The sequence below is a fragment of the Lasioglossum baleicum genome, unplaced genomic scaffold, assembly GCF_051020765.1.
Source record: "Lasioglossum baleicum unplaced genomic scaffold, iyLasBale1 scaffold0028, whole genome shotgun sequence".
NCBI lineage: Eukaryota > Metazoa > Arthropoda > Insecta > Hymenoptera > Halictidae > Lasioglossum > Lasioglossum baleicum.
The window spans coordinates 598,243-617,500 of NW_027469088.1; the positions used below are offsets into that span (position 1 = coordinate 598,243).

The window sequence follows — 19,258 nt, forward strand, 5'->3', positions numbered from 1 at the left end:
CATATCGCATAACGCATAACACATAACGCATAACGTTCAATGAAAAAGTCATAACGCATAACGCATATCGCATAACCCGCAAAGCACAACGCATAACACATAACGGATAACCCATAACGCATAACGCATAACGCATAACGCATAACGCATAACGGATAACGCATGACGTATAACGCATAACGCATAACGCATATCGCATAACGCATAACACATAACGCATAACGCATAACGCATAACGCTTAACGCATAACGCATAACGCATAACGCATAACGCATAACGCATAACGCATAATGCATAACTCATAACGCTCAACACATAGCCCATAACGCATAACGCATAACGCATCGCGCATAACGCATAACGTATAACGCGTAACGCATAACGCATAACGAATAACGCATAACGCTTAACGCATAACGCATAACGCATAACGCATAACGCATAACGCATAACGCATAACGCATAACGCATAACGCATAACGCATAACGCATAACGCATAACGCATAACGCATAACGCAGAACGCACAACGCACAACGCACAACGCACAACGCACAACGCACAACGCAAGACGCATAACGCATAACGCATAACGCATAACGCATAACGCATAACGCATAACGCATAACGCATAACGCATAACGCATAACGCATAATGCATAACTCATAACGCTCAACACATAGCCCATAACGCATAACGCATAACGCATCGCGCATAACGCATAACGTATAACGCGTAACGCATAACGCATAACGAATAACGCATAACGCTTAACGCATAACGCATAACGCATAACGCATAACGCATAACGCATAACGCATAACGCATAACGCATAACGCATAACGCATAACGCATAACGCATAACGCATAACGCATAACGCATAACGCATAACGCATAACGCATAAGGCATAACGCATAACGCATAACGCATAACGCATAACGCATAACGCATAACGCATAACGCATAACGCATAACGCATAACGCATAACGCATAACGCATAACGCTTAACGCATAACGCATAACGCATAACGCATAACGCTTAACGCATAACGCATAACGCATAGCCCATAACGCATAACGCATAACGCATCGCGCATAACGCATAACGCATAACGAATAACGCATAACGCATAACGCTTAACGCATAACGCATAACGCATGACGCATAACGCATAACGCATAACGCATAACGCATAACGCATAACGGATAACGCATGACGCATAACGCATAACGCATATCGCATAACGCATAACACATAACGCATAACGTTCAATGAAAAAGTCATAACGCATAACGCATATCGCATAACCCGTAAAGCACAACGCATAACACATAACGGATAACCCATAACGCATAACGCATAACGCATAACGCATAACGCATAACGGATAACGCATGACGTATAACGCATAACGCATAACGCATATCGCATAACGCATAACACATAACGCATAACGCATAACGCATAACGCTTAACGCATAACGCATAACGCATAACGCATAACGCATAACGCATAACGCATAATGCATAACTCATAACGCTCAACACATAGCCCATAACGCATAACGCATAACGCATCGCGCATAACGCATAACGTATAACGCGTAACGCATAACGCATAACGAATAACGCATAACGCTTAACGCATAACGCATAACGCATAACGCATAACGCATAACGCATAACGCATAACGCATAACGCATAACGCATAACGCATAACGCATAACGCATAACGCATAACGCAGAACGCACAACGCACAACGCACAACGCACAACGCACAACGCACAACGCAAGACGCATAACGCATAACGCATAACGCATAACGCATAACGCATAACGCATAACGCATAACGCATAACGCATAACGCATAACGCATAACGCATAACGCATAACGCATAACGCATAACGCATAACGCATAACGCATAACGCATAACGCATAACGCATAACGCATAACGCATAACGCATAACGCATAACGCATAACGCATAACGCATAACGCATAACGCATAACGCATAACGCATAACGCATAACGCATAACGCATAACGCATAACGCATAACGCATAGCCCATAACGCATAACGCATAACGCATCGCGCATAACGCATAACGTATAACGCGTAACGCATAACGCATAACGAATAACGCATAACGCTTAACGCATAACGCATAACGCATAACGCATAACGCATAACGCATAACGCATAACGCATAACGCATAACGCATAACGCATAACACTTAACGCATAACGCATAACGCATAACGCATAACGCATAACGGATAACGCATAACGCATAACGCATAACGGATAACGCATAACGCATAACGCATAACGCATAACGCTTAACGCATAACGCTTAACGCATAAAGCATTACTCATAACGCAAAACGCATAACGCATAACGGATAACGCATGACGCATAACGCATAACGCATAACGCATAACGCATAACGCATAACGCATAACGCATAACGCATAACGCATAACGCATAACGCATAACGCATAACGCTTAACGCATAACGCATAACGCATAACGCATAACGCATAACGCATAACTCTTAACGCATAGCCCATAACGCATAACGCATAACGCATAACGCATAACGCATAACGCATAACGCATATCGCATAACGCATAACACATAACGCATAACGCATAACGCATAACGCTTAACGCATAACGCATAACGCATAACGCATAACGCATAACGCATAACGCATAACGCATAACGCTTAACGCATAGCCCATAACGCATAACGCATAACGCATCGCGCATAACGCATAACGTATAACGCGTAACGCATAACGCATAACGAATAACGCATAACGCTTAACGCATAACGCATAACGCATAACGCATAACGCATAACGCATAACGCATAACGCATAACGCATAACGCATAACGCATAACACTTAACGCATAACGCATAACGCATAACGCATAACGCATAACGGATAACGCATAACGCATAACGCATAACGGATAACGCATAACGCATAACGCATAACGCATAACGCATAACGCATAACGCATAACGCATAAAGCATTACTCATTACGCAAAACGCATAACGCATAACGCATAACGCATAACGCATAACGCATAACGCATAACGCATAACGCATAACGCATAACGCATAACGCATAACGCATAACGCATAACGCATAACGCATAACGCATAACGCATAACGCATAACGCATAACGCATAACGCATAACGCATAACGCATAACGCATAACGCATAACGCATAACGCATAACGCATAACGCATAACGCATAACGCATAACGCATAACGCATAACGCATAACGCATAACGCATAACGCATAACACATATCGCATAACGCATAACGCATAACGCTTAACGCATAACGCATAACGCATAACGCATAACGGATAACGCATAACGCATAACGCATAACGCATAACGCATAACGCATAACGGATAACGCATAACGCATAACGCATAACTCATAACGCATAACGCATAACGCATAACGCATAACGCATAACGCATAACGCATAATGCATAACGCATAACGCTTAACGCATAACGCATAACGCATAACACATATCGCATAACGCATAACGCATAACGCTTAACGCATAACGCATAACGCATAACGCATAACGCATAACGGATAACGCATAACGCATAACGCATAACGCATAACACATATCGCATAACGCATAACGCATAACGCTTAACGCTTAACGCATAACGCATAACGCATAACGCATAACGGATAACGCATAACGCATAACGCATAACGGATAACGCATAACGCATAACGCATAACGCATAACGTATAACGCATAAGGCATAACGCATAACGCATAACGCATAACGCATAATGCATAACGCATAACGCTTAACGCATAGCCCATAACGCATAACGCATAACGCATAACGCATAACGCATAACGCATAACGCATAACGCATAACGCATAACGCATAACGCATAACGCATAACGCATAACGCATAACGCATAACGCATAACGCATAACGCATAACGCATAACGCATAACGCTTAACGCATAGCCCATAACGCATAACGCATAACGCATCGCGCATAACGCATAACGTATAACGCGTAACGCATAACGCATAACGAATAACGCATAACGCTTAACGCATAACGCATAACGCATAACGCATAACGCATAACGCATAACGCATAACGCATAACGCATAACGCATAACGCATAACACTTAACGCATAACGCATAACGCATAACGCATAACGCATAACGGATAACGCATAACGCATAACGCATAACGGATAACGCATAACGCATAACGCATAACGCATAACGCTTAACGCATAACGCTTAACGCATAAAGCATTACTCATAACGCAAAACGCATAACGCATAACGGATAACGCATGACGCATAACGCATAACGCATAACGCATAACGCATAACGCATAACGCATAACGCATAACGCATAACGCATAACGCATAACGCATAACGCATAACGCATAACGCTTAACGCATAACGCATAACGCATAACGCATAACGCATAACGCATAACTCTTAACGCATAGCCCATAACGCATAACGCATAACGCATAACGCATAACGCATAACGCATAACGCATATCGCATAACGCATAACACATAACGCATAACGCATAACGCATAACGCTTAACGCATAACGCATAACGCATAACGCATAACGCATAACGCATAACGCATAACGCATAACGCTTAACGCATAGCCCATAACGCATAACGCATAACGCATCGCGCATAACGCATAACGTATAACGCGTAACGCATAACGCATAACGAATAACGCATAACGCTTAACGCATAACGCATAACGCATAACGCATAACGCATAACGCATAACGCATAACGCATAACGCATAACGCATAACGCATAACACTTAACGCATAACGCATAACGCATAACGCATAACGCATAACGGATAACGCATAACGCATAACGCATAACGGATAACGCATAACGCATAACGCATAACGCATAACGCATAACGCATAACGCATAACGCATAAAGCATTACTCATAACGCAAAACGCATAACGCATAACGGATAACGCATGACGCATAACGCATAACGCATAACGCATAACGCATAACGCATAACGCATAACGCATAACGCATAACGCATAACGCATAACGCATAACTCTTAACGCATAGCCCATAACGCATAACGCATAACGCATAACGCATAACGCATAACGCATATCGCATAACGCATAACACATAACGCATAACGCATAACGCATAACGCTTAACGCATAACGCATAACGCATAACGCATAACGCATAACGCATAACGCATAACGCATAACGCTTAACGCATAGCCCATAACGCATAACGCATAACGCATCGCGCATAACGCATAACGTATAACGCGTAACGCATAACGCATAACGAATAACGCATAACGCTTAACGCATAACGCATAACGCATAACGCATAACGCATAACGCATAACGCATAACGCATAACGCATAACGCATAACGCATAACACTTAACGCATAACGCATAACGCATAACGCATAACGCATAACGGATAACGCATAACGCATAACGCATAACGGATAACGCATAACGCATAACGCATAACGCATAACGCTTAACGCATAACGCTTAACGCATAAAGCATTACTCATAACGCAAAACGCATAACGCATAACGGATAACGCATGACGCATAACGCATAACGCATAACGCATAACGCATAACGCATAACGCATAACGCATAACGCATAACGCATAACGCATAACGCATAACGCATAACGCATAACGCATAACGCATAACGCATAACGCTTAACGCATAACGCATAACGCATAACGCATAACGCATAACGCATAACTCTTAACGCATAGCCCATAACGCATAACGCATGACGTATAACGCATAACGCATAACGCATATCGCATAACGCATAACACATAACGCATAACGCATAACGCATAACGCTTAACGCATAACGCATAACGCATAACGCATAACGCATAACGCATAACGCATAATGCATAACTCATAACGCTCAACACATAGCCCATAACGCATAACGCATAACGCATCGCGCATAACGCATAACGTATAACGCGTAACGCATAACGCATAACGAATAACGCATAACGCATAACGCATAACGCATAACGCATAACGCATAACGCATAACGCATAACGCATAACGCATAACGCATAACGCATAACGCATAACGCTTAACGCATAGCCCATAACGCATAACGCATAACGCATCGCGCATAACGCATAACGTATAACGCGTAACGCATAACGCATAACGAATAACGCATAACGCTTAACGCATAACGCATAACGCATAACGCATAACGCATAACGCATAACGCATAACGCATAACGCATAACGCATAACGCATAACGCATAACGCATAACGCATAACGCATAACGCATAACGCATAACGCATAACGCATAACGCATAACGCATAACGCATAACGCATAACGCATAACGCATAACGCATAACGCATAACGCATAACGCATAACGCATAGCGCATAACGCATAACGCATAACGCATAACGCATAACGCATAACGCATAACGCATAACGCATAACGCATAACGCATAACGCATAACGCATAACGCATAACGCATAACGCATAACGCATAACGCATAACGCATAACGCATAACGCATAACGCATAACGCATAACGCATAACGCATAACGCATAACGCATAACGCATAACGCATAACGCATAACGCATAACGCATAACGCATAACGCATAACGCATAACGCATAACGCATAACGCATAACGCATAACGCATAACGCATAACGCATAACGCATAACGCATAACGCATAACGCATAACGCATAACGCATAACGCATAACGCATAACGCATAACGCATAACGCATAACGCATAACGCATAACGCATAACGCATAACGCATAACGCATAACGCATAACGCATAACGCATAACGCATAACGCATAACACATATCGCATAACGCATAACGCATAACGCTTAACGCATAACGCATAACGCATAACGCATAACGGATAACGCATAACGCATAACGCATAACGCATAACGCATAACGCATAACGGATAACGCATAACGCATAACGCATAACTCATAACGCATAACGCATAACGCATAACGCATAACGCATAACGCATAACGCATAATGCATAACGCATAACGCTTAACGCATAACGCATAACGCATAACACATATCGCATAACGCATAACGCATAACGCTTAACGCATAACGCATAACGCATAACGCATAACGCATAACGGATAACGCATAACGCATAACGCATAACGCATAACACATATCGCATAACGCATAACGCATAACGCTTAACGCTTAACGCATAACGCATAACGCATAACGCATAACGGATAACGCATAACGCATAACGCATAACGGATAACGCATAACGCATAACGCATAACGCATAACGTATAACGCATAAGGCATAACGCATAACGCATAACGCATAACGCATAATGCATAACGCATAACGCTTAACGCATAGCCCATAACGCATAACGCATAACGCATCGCGCATAATGTATAACGCGTAACGCATAACGCATAACGAATAACGAATAACGCATAACGCTTAACGCATAACGCATAACGCATAACGGATAACGCATATCGCATAACGCATAACGCATAACGCTTAACGCATAACGCATAACGCATAACGGATAACGCATGACGCATAACGCATAACGCATAACGCATAACGCATAACGCATAACGCTTAACGCATAACGCATAACGCATAACGCATAATGCATAACGCATAACGCTTAACGCATAGCCCATAACGCATAACGCATAACGCATAACGCATAACGCATAACGCATAACGCATAACGCATAACGCATAACGCATAACGTATAACGCGTAACGCATAACGCATAACGAATAACGCATAACGCTTAACGCATAACGCATGACGCATAACGCATAACGCATAACGCATAACGCATAACGCATAACGCATAACGCATAACGCTTAACGCATAACGCATAACGCATAATGCATAACGCATAACGCTTAACGCATAGCCCATAACGCATAACGCATAACGCATAACGCATAACGCATAACGCATAACGCTTAACGCATAACGCATAACGCATAACGCATAACGCATAACGCATAATGCATAACTCATAACGCTCAACACATAGCCCATAACGCATAACGCATAACGCATCGCGCATAACGCATAACGTATAACGCGTAACGCATAACGCATAACGAATAACGCATAACGCTTAACGCATAACGCATAACGCATAACGCATAACGCATAACGCATAACGCATAACGCATAACGCATAACGCATAACGCATAACGCATAACGCATAACGCATAACGCATAACGCATAACGCATAACGCATAACGCATAACGCATAACGCATAACGCACAATGCACAACGCACAACGCACAACGCAAGACGCATAACGCATAACGCATAACGCATAACGCATAACGCATAACGCATAACGCATAACGCATAACGCATAACGCATAACGCATAACGCATAACGCATAACGCATAACGCATAACGCATAACGCATAACGCATAACGCATAACGCATAACGCATAACGCATAACGCATAACGCATAACGCATAACGCATAACGCATAACGCATAACGCATAACGCATAACGCATAACGCATAACGCATAACGCATAACGCATAACGCATAACGCATAACGCATAACGCATAACGCATAACGCATAACGCATAACGCATAACGCATAACGCATAACGCATAACGCATAACGCATAACGCATAACGCATAACGCATAACGCATAACGCATAACGCATAACGCATAACGCATAACGCATAACGCATAACGCATAACGCATAACGCTTAACGCATAGCCCATAACGCATAACGCATAACGCATAACGCATCGCGCATAACGCATAACGTATAACGCGTAACGCATAACGCATAACGAATAACGCATAACGCTTAACGCATAACGCATAACGCATAACGGATAACGCATAACGGATAACGCATAACGCATAACGTATAACGCGTAACGCATAACGCATAACGCGTAACGCATAACGCATAACGCATAACGCATAACGCATAACGCATAACGCATAACGCATAACGCATAACGCATAACGCATAACACTTAACGCATAACGCATAACGCATAACGCATAACGCATAACGCATAACGGATAACGCATAACGCATAACGCATAACGGATAACGCATAACGCATAACGCATAACGCATAACGCTTAACGCATAACGCTTAACGCATAAAGCATTACTCATAACGCAAAACGCATAACGCATAACGGATAACGCATGACGCATGACGCATAACGCATAACGCATAACGCATAACGCATAACGCATAACGCATAACGCTTGACGCATAACGCATAACACATATCGCATAACGCATAACGCATAACGCTTAACGCATAACGCATAACGCATAACGCATAACGCATAACGCATAACGCATAACGCATAACGCATAACGCATAACGCATAACGCATAACGCTTAACGCATAACGCATAACGCATAACGCATAACGCATAACGCATAACTCTTAACGCATAGCCCATAACGCATAACGCATAACGCATCGCGCATAACGCATAACGCATAACGAATAACGCATAACGCATAACGCTTAACGCATAACGCATAACGCATGACGCATAACGCATAACGCATAACGCATAACGCATAACGCATAACGGATAACGCATGACGCATAACGCATAACGCATATCGCATAACGCATAACACATAACGCATAACGTTCAATGAGAAAGTCATAACGCATAACGCATATCGCATAACCCGTAAAGCACAACGCATAACACATAACGGATAACCCATAACGCATAACGCATAACGCATAACGCATAACGGATAACGGATAACGCATGACGTATAACGCATAACGCATAACGCATATCGCATAACGCATAACGCATAACGGATAACGCATAACGCATAACGCATAACGCATAACGCATAACGCATAACGCATAACGCATAACGCATAACGCATAACACTTAACGCATAACGCATAACGCATAACGCATAACGCATAACGCATAACGGATAACGCATAACGCATAACGCATAACGGATAACGCATAACGCATAACGCATAACGCATAACGCTTAACGCATAACGCTTAACGCATAAAGCATTACTCATAACGCAAAACGCATAACGCATAACGGATAACGCATGACGCATAACGCATAACGCATAAAGCATAACGCATAACGCATAACGCATAACGCTTGACGCATAACGCATAACACATATCGCATAACGCATAACGCATAACGCTTAACGCATAACGCATAACGCATAACGCATAACGCATAACGCATAACGCATAACGCATAACGCATAACGCATAACGCATAACGCTTAACGCATAACGCATAACGCATAACGCATATCGCATAACGCATAACGCATAACGCTTAACGCATAACGCATAACGCATAACGCATAACGGATAACGCATAACGCATAACGCATAACGCATAACGCATAACACATATCGCATAACGCATAACGCATAACGCTTAACGCTTAACGCATAACGCATAACGCATAACGCATAACGGATAACGCATAACGCATAACGCATAACGGATAACGCATAACGCATAACGCATAACGTATAACGCATAAGGCATAACGCATAACGCATAACGCATAACGCATAACGCATAATGCATAACGCATAACGCTTAACGCATAGCCCATAACGCATAACGCATAACGCATCGCGCATAATGTATAACGCGTAACGCATAACGCATAACGAATAACGAATAACGCATAACGCTTAACGCATAACGCATAACGCATAACGGATAACGCATATCGCATAACGCATAACGCATAACGCTTAACGCATAACGCATAACGCATAACGGATAACGCATGACGCATAACGCATAACGGATAACGCATAACGCATAACGCATAACGCATAACGCATAACGCATAAGGCATAACGCATAACGCATAACGCATAACGCATAACGCATAATGCATAACGCATAACGCTTAACGCATAGCCCATAACGCATAACGCATAACGCATCGCGCATAACGTATAACGCGTAACGCATAACGCATAACGCATAACGCATAACGCATAACGCATAACGCATAACGCATAACGCATAACGGATAACGCATGACGCATAACGCATAACGCATAACGCATAACGCATAACGCATAACGCATAACGTATAACGCATAACCCATATCGCATAACGCATAACGCATAACACATAACGCATAACGCATAACGGATAACGCATAACGGATAACGCATAACGCATAACGTATAACGCGTAACGCGTAACGCATAACGCATAACGCGTAACGCATAACGCATAACGCATAACGCATAACGCATAACGCATAACGCATAACGCATAACGCATAACGCATAACGCATAACACTTAACGCATAACGCATAACGCATAACGCATAACGCATAACGCATAACGGATAACGCATAACGCATAACGCATAACGGATAACGCATAACGCATAACGCATAACGCATAACGCTTAACGCATAACGCTTAACGCATAAAGCATTACTCATAACGCAAAACGCATAACGCATAACGGATAACGCATGACGCATAACGCATAACGCATAAAGCATAACGCATAACGCATAACGCATAACGCTTGACGCATAACGCATAACACATATCGCATAACGCATAACGCATAACGCTTAACGCATAACGCATAACGCATAACGCATAACGCATAACGCATAACGCATAACGCATAACGCATAACGCATAACGCATAACGCATAACGCATAACGCTTAACGCATAACGCATAACGCATAACGCATATCGCATAACGCATAACGCATAACGCTTAACGCATAACGCATAACGCATAACGCATAACGGATAACGCATAACGCATAACGCATAACGCATAACGCATAACACATATCGCATAACGCATAACGCATAACGCTTAACGCTTAACGCATAACGCATAACGCATAACGCATAACGGATAACGCATAACGCATAACGCATAACGCATAACGCTTAACGCATAACGCATAACGCATAACGGATAACGCATAACGCATAACGCATAACGCATAACGTATAACGCATAAGGCATAACGCATAACGCATAACGCATAACGCATAACGCATAATGCATAACGCATAACGCTTAACGCATAGCCCATAACGCATAACGCATAACGCATCGCGCATAATGTATAACGCGTAACGCATAACGCATAACGAATAACGAATAACGCATAACGCTTAACGCATAACGCATAACGCATAACGGATAACGCATATCGCATAACGCATAACGCATAACGCTTAACGCATAACGCATAACGCATAACGGATAACGCATGACGCATAACGCATAACGGATAACGCATAACGCATAACGCATAACGCATAACGCATAACGCATAACGCATAAGGCATAACGCATAACGCATAACGCATAACGCATAACGCATAACGCATAACGCATAACGCATAACGCATAACGCATAACGCATAACGCATAACGCATAACGCATAACGCATAACGCATAACGCATAACGCATAACGCATAACGCATAACGCATAACGCATAACGCATAACGCATAACGCATAACGCATAACGCATAACGCATAACGCATAACGCATAACGCATAACGCATAACGCATAACGCATAACGCTTAACGCATAGCCCATAACGCATAACGCATAACGCATAACGCATCGCGCATAACGCATAACGTATAACGCGTAACGCATAACGCATAACGAATAACGCATAACGCTTAACGCATAACGCATAACGCATAACGGATAACGCATAACGGATAACGCATAACGCATAACGTATAACGCGTAACGCATAACGCATAACGCGTAACGCATAACGCATAACGCATAACGCATAACGCATAACGCATAACGCATAACGCATAACGCATAACGCATAACACTTAACGCATAACGCATAACGCATAACGCATAACGCATAACGCATAACGGATAACGCATAACGCATAACGCATAACGGATAACGCATAACGCATAACGCATAACGCATAACGCTTAACGCATAACGCTTAACGCATAAAGCATTACTCATAACGCAAAACGCATAACGCATAACGGATAACGCATGACGCATAACGCATAACGCATAACGCATAACGCATAACGCATAACGCATAACGCATAACGCTTGACGCATAACGCATAACACATATCGCATAACGCATAACGCATAACGCTTAACGCATAACGCATAACGCATAACGCATAACGCATAACGCATAACGCATAACGCATAACGCATAACGCATAACGCTTAACGCATAACGCATAACGCATAACGCATAACGCATAACGCATAACTCTTAACGCATAGCCCATAACGCATAACGCATAACGCATCGCGCATAACGCATAACGCATAACGAATAACGCATAACGCATAACGCTTAACGCATAACGCATAACGCATGACGCATAACGCATAACGCATAACGCATAACGCATAACGCATAACGGATAACGCATGACGCATAACGCATAACGCATATCGCATAACGCATAACACATAACGCATAACGTTCAATGAGAAAGTCATAACGCATAACGCATATCGCATAACCCGTAAAGCACAACGCATAACACATAACGGATAACCCATAACGCATAACGCATAACGCATAACGCATAACGGATAACGGATAACACATGACGTATAACGCATAACGCATAACGCATATCGCATAACGCATAACGCATAACGGATAACGCATGACGCATAACGCATAACGCATAACGCATAACGCATAACGCATAATGCATAACGCATAACGCATAACGCATAACGCATAACGCATAACGCATAACGCATAACGCATAACGCATAACGCATAACGCATAACGCATAACGCATAACGCATAACGCATAACGCATAACGCATAACGCATAACGCATAACGCATAACGCATAACGCATAACGCATAACGCATAACGCATAACGCATAACGCATAACGCATAACGCATAACGCATAACGCATAACGCATAACGCATAACGCATAACGCATAACGCATAACGCATAACGCATAACGCATAACGCATAACGCATAACGCATAACGCATAACGCATAACGCATAACGCATAACGCATAACGCATAACGCATAACGCATAACGCATAACGCATAACGCATAACGCATAACGCATAACGCATAACGCATAACGCATAACGCATAACGCATAACGCATAACGCATAACGCATAACGCATAACGCATAACGCATAACGCATAACGCATAACGCATAACGCATAACGCATAACGCATAACGCATAACGCATAACGCATAACGCATAACGCATAACGCATAACGCATAACGCATAACGCATAACGCATAACGCATAACGCATAACGCATAACGCATAACGGATAACGCATGACGCATAACGCATAACGCATAACGCATAACGCATAACGCATAACGCATAACGTATAACGCATAACCCATATCGCATAACGCATAACGCATAACGCATAACGCATAACGCATAACGCATAACGGATAACGCATAACGGATAACGCATAACGCATAACGTATAACGCGTAACGCGTAACGCATAACGCATAACGCGTAACGCATAACGCATAACGCATAACGCATAACGCATAACGCATAACGCATAACGCATAACGCATAACGCATAACGCATAACGCATAACGCATAACGCATAACGCATAACGCATAACACTTAACGCATAACGCATAACGCATAACGCATAACGCATAACGCATAACGGATAACGCATAACGCATAACGCATAACGGATAACGCATAACGCATAACGCATAACGCATAACGCTTAACGCATAACGCTTAACGCATAAAGCATTACTCATAACGCAAAACGCATAACGCATAACGGATAACGCATGACGCATAACGCATAACGCATAAAGCATAACGCATAACGCATAACGCATAACGCTTGACGCATAACGCATAACACATATCGCATAACGCATAACGCATAACGCTTAACGCATAACGCATAACGCATAACGCATAACGCATAACGCATAACGCATAACGCATAACGCATAACGCATAACGCATAACGCATAACGCTTAACGCATAACGCATAACGCATAACGCATATCGCATAACGCATAACGCATAACGCTTAACGCATAACGCATAACGCATAACGCATAACGGATAACGCATAACGCATAACGCATAACGCATAACGCATAACACATATCGCATAACGCATAACGCATAACGCTTAACGCTTAACGCATAACGCATAACGCATAACGCATAACGGATAACGCATAACGCATAACGCATAACGGATAACGCATAACGCATAACGCATAACGCATAACGTATAACGCATAAGGCATAACGCATAACGCATAACGCATAACGCATAACGCATAATGCATAACGCATAACGCTTAACGCATAGCCCATAACGCATAACGCATAACGCATCGCGCATAATGTATAACGCGTAACGCATAACGCATAACGAATAACGAATAACGCATAACGCTTAACGCATAACGCATAACGCATAACGGATAACGCATATCGCATAACGCATAACGCATAACGCTTAACGCATAACGCATAACGCATAACGGATAACGCATGACGCATAACGCATAACGGATAACGCATAACGCATAACGCATAACGCATAACGCATAACGCATAAGGCATAACGCATAACGCATAACGCATAACGCATAACGCATAACGCATAACGCATAATGCATAACGCATAACGCTTAACGCATAGCCCATAACGCATAACGCATAACGCATCGCGCATAACGTATAACGCGTAACGCATAACGCATAACGCATAACGCATAACGCATAACGCATAACGCATAACGCATAACGCATAACGCATAACGGATAACGCATGACGCATAACGCATAACGCATAACGCATAACGCATAACGCATAACGCATAACGTATAACGCATAACCCATATCGCATAACGCATAACGCATAACGCATAACGCATAACGCATAACGGATAACGCATAACGGATAACGCATAACGCATAACGTATAACGCGTAACGCGTAACGCATAACGCATAACGCGTAACGCATAACGCATAACGCATAACGCATAACGCATAACGCATAACGCATAACGCATAACGCATAACGCATAACGCATAACGCATAACGCATAACACTTAACGCATAACGCATAACGCATAACGCATAACGCATAACGCATAACGGATAACGCATAACGCATAACGCATAACGGATAACGCATAACGCATAACGCATAACGCATAACGCTTAACGCATAACGCTTAACGCATAAAGCATTACTCATAACGCAAAACGCATAACGCATAACGGATAACGCATGACGCATAACGCATAACGCATAAAGCATAACGCATAACGCATAACGCATAACGCTTGACGCATAACGCATAACACATATCGCATAACGCATAACGCATAACGCTTAACGCATAACGCATAACGCATAACGCATAACGCATAACGCATAACGCATAACGCATAACGCATAACGCATAACGCATAACGCTTAACGCATAACGCATAACGCATAACGCATATCGCATAACGCATAACGCATAACGCTTAACGCATAACGCATAACGCATAACGCATAACGGATAACGCATAACGCATAACGCATAACGCATAACGCATAACACATATCGCATAACGCATAACGCATAACGCTTAACGCTTAACGCATAACGCATAACGCATAACGCATAACGGATAACGCATAACGCATAACGCATAACGCTTAACGCATAACGCATAACGCATAACGGATAACGCATAACGCATAACGCATAACGCATAACGTATAACGCATAAGGCATAACGCATAACGCATAACGCATAACGCATAACGCATAATGCATAACGCATAACGCTTAACGCATAGCCCATAACGCATAACGCATAACGCATCGCGCATAATGTATAACGCGTAACGCATAACGCATAACGAATAACGAATAACGCATAACGCTTAACGCATAACGCATAACGCATAACGGATAACGCATATCGCATAACGCATAACGCATAACGCTTAACGCATAACGCATAACGCATAACGGATAACGCATGACGCATAACGCATAACGGATAACGCATAACGCATAACGCATAACGCATAACGCATAACGCATAAGGCATAACGCATAACGCATAACGCATAACGCATAACGCATAACGCATAACGCATAATGCATAACGCATAACGCTTAACGCATAGCCCATAACGCATAACGCATAACGCATCGCGCATAACGTATAACGCGTAACGCATAACGCATAACGAATAACGAATAACGCATAACGCTTAACGCATAACGCATAACGCATAACGGATAACGCATAACGGGTAACGCATAACGCATAACGCATAACGCATAACGCATAACGCATCATGCAAAAGTCATAACGCATAACGCATAACGCATAACGTATAATGCATAACGCATAACGCATAACGCGTCCGAGAGCTTTGGAACTCGAGAAATATTAATGAAACGCGGTATATAACTATTAAAGTGGTGCGGGAGCGTGGGGGGAACAGTTTACTCTTGGCGGTTGGACTTAGAAAAATTTCGCTCGGTCGGAGTTGTACGTAATGCGCCCGGAACATTATGCTGAGTTTATTCGATCATTATTCATCCTAGAGCTTTGATACTTGATATTTATTGTTAAAATGCTTTATTATACAATGATCTAATATTTATAATGGTCTAGATACGATAGAAAGATAAGTTTACTCTTGGCGGTTGGTCTTGAAAAATGTTCAAAGTGCCGAGATAGTATATGAAAAGTTGAATATTTTGTGTTAAATATCCTGGAAATATAAATATTTATTGTGTTGTACAAATCTATTTTCTAAGTCCCAACAGCCCTGGGCTGGGCTGTTGCCGCGGCGGTTTGCGCCCATAAGCGCGCGTTGCCGGCCGTTCGGTGTCCTTAAGAGATTCGACGGTTCGGCGAGTCGGGCGGTTCAGCGCGCGCTTGGGGCTATTCTACGATCTCGGTCGAGAAGCAGTTCACGGCGCCTCGAGACTTCGGTCTCGACTGTTTCGTTCCGTACTTCGTTTCGAACTTTTCTCTACACAGCATTGCCACGGGTCGGTGTCTAAGACCGAATGGCCCTTATGTGGCGAGCTTCCCATCGAGGAGGTTGGTGACTTGTATGCACTGATGTGTATACTCGTACTAACTGAGCATCAACTCTTCTATCCGAGCTAAAAGTTTGTGATAGTTATGGAAAGAGTTTTGAGAGAAACTAAAACTAGACAGAAGTCAAACTAAATGTTTGCAGAGAAACGTAAAGTAAATATAATGAGGTTGGCTTTCGGAGGGGCATTGTTACACCCAAAGTCCAGCATGCGTCCTGTCCGCGCTTCCTCGGCACTTGTGTCGATTGTCCAGCGCCCGTGGTTACGTGCTACGTGGGATACTCGTGCTACTGATGTTAGCTCAACCTGAGAACACAAGGAAATATATTGAAAAGGAATTTGTTCTCGAGAGAAACGCAAAAGGGAAATATTAAAAATGAATTTCATGCACTTTATGATTTGTGATGTTATGAGAAAAATATAAACCGAGAACGCAGGAATATCTGGCAAAGGAATTTGTTCGAGGTTAAGAAGGAAAGGAAAGAAGGAAGGTGGCAATATGATATAAACTCGTTCGAAAGGTTCTCTGAGAATTCGAACGAGTAAAAATGAATTTATACAAAATTTAAGAGAGAGGAGGAATATGATATGAACTCGTTCGAAAGGTTCTCTGAGAATTCGAACGAGTAAAAATGAATTTATACAAAACTATAAGAGAAGAGGATGGGAGGAATATGATATAAACTCGTTCGAAAGGTTCTCTGAGAATTCGAACGAGTAAAAAGGAATTTTTATACAAAACTAAGAGAGTGTCGTCGACCTGTCCCTGAAAGAGCTGGCGACGAAAAGACACATATTTATTATATATTGAAAAAACGACAAAAATTGTCGAAGCTCCCTGGTTGATCCTGCCAGTAGACATATGCTTGTC

General features: G+C 42.7%; 1 non-coding gene across 1 annotated transcript in view; it reads left to right on the forward strand.

The window, feature by feature from the left end:
* The first annotated feature begins 19,222 nt into the window (after positions 1 to 19,222).
* The window catches only part of LOC143219478 (small subunit ribosomal RNA), a 1,874-nt gene continuing 1,838 nt past the window's right edge, over positions 19,223 to 19,258 (forward strand). The window contains exon 1 of the ribosomal RNA XR_013011360.1: positions 19,223 to 19,258. This exon is cut by the window's right edge and continues 1,838 nt beyond it. This is a non-coding gene — a ribosomal RNA (small subunit ribosomal RNA).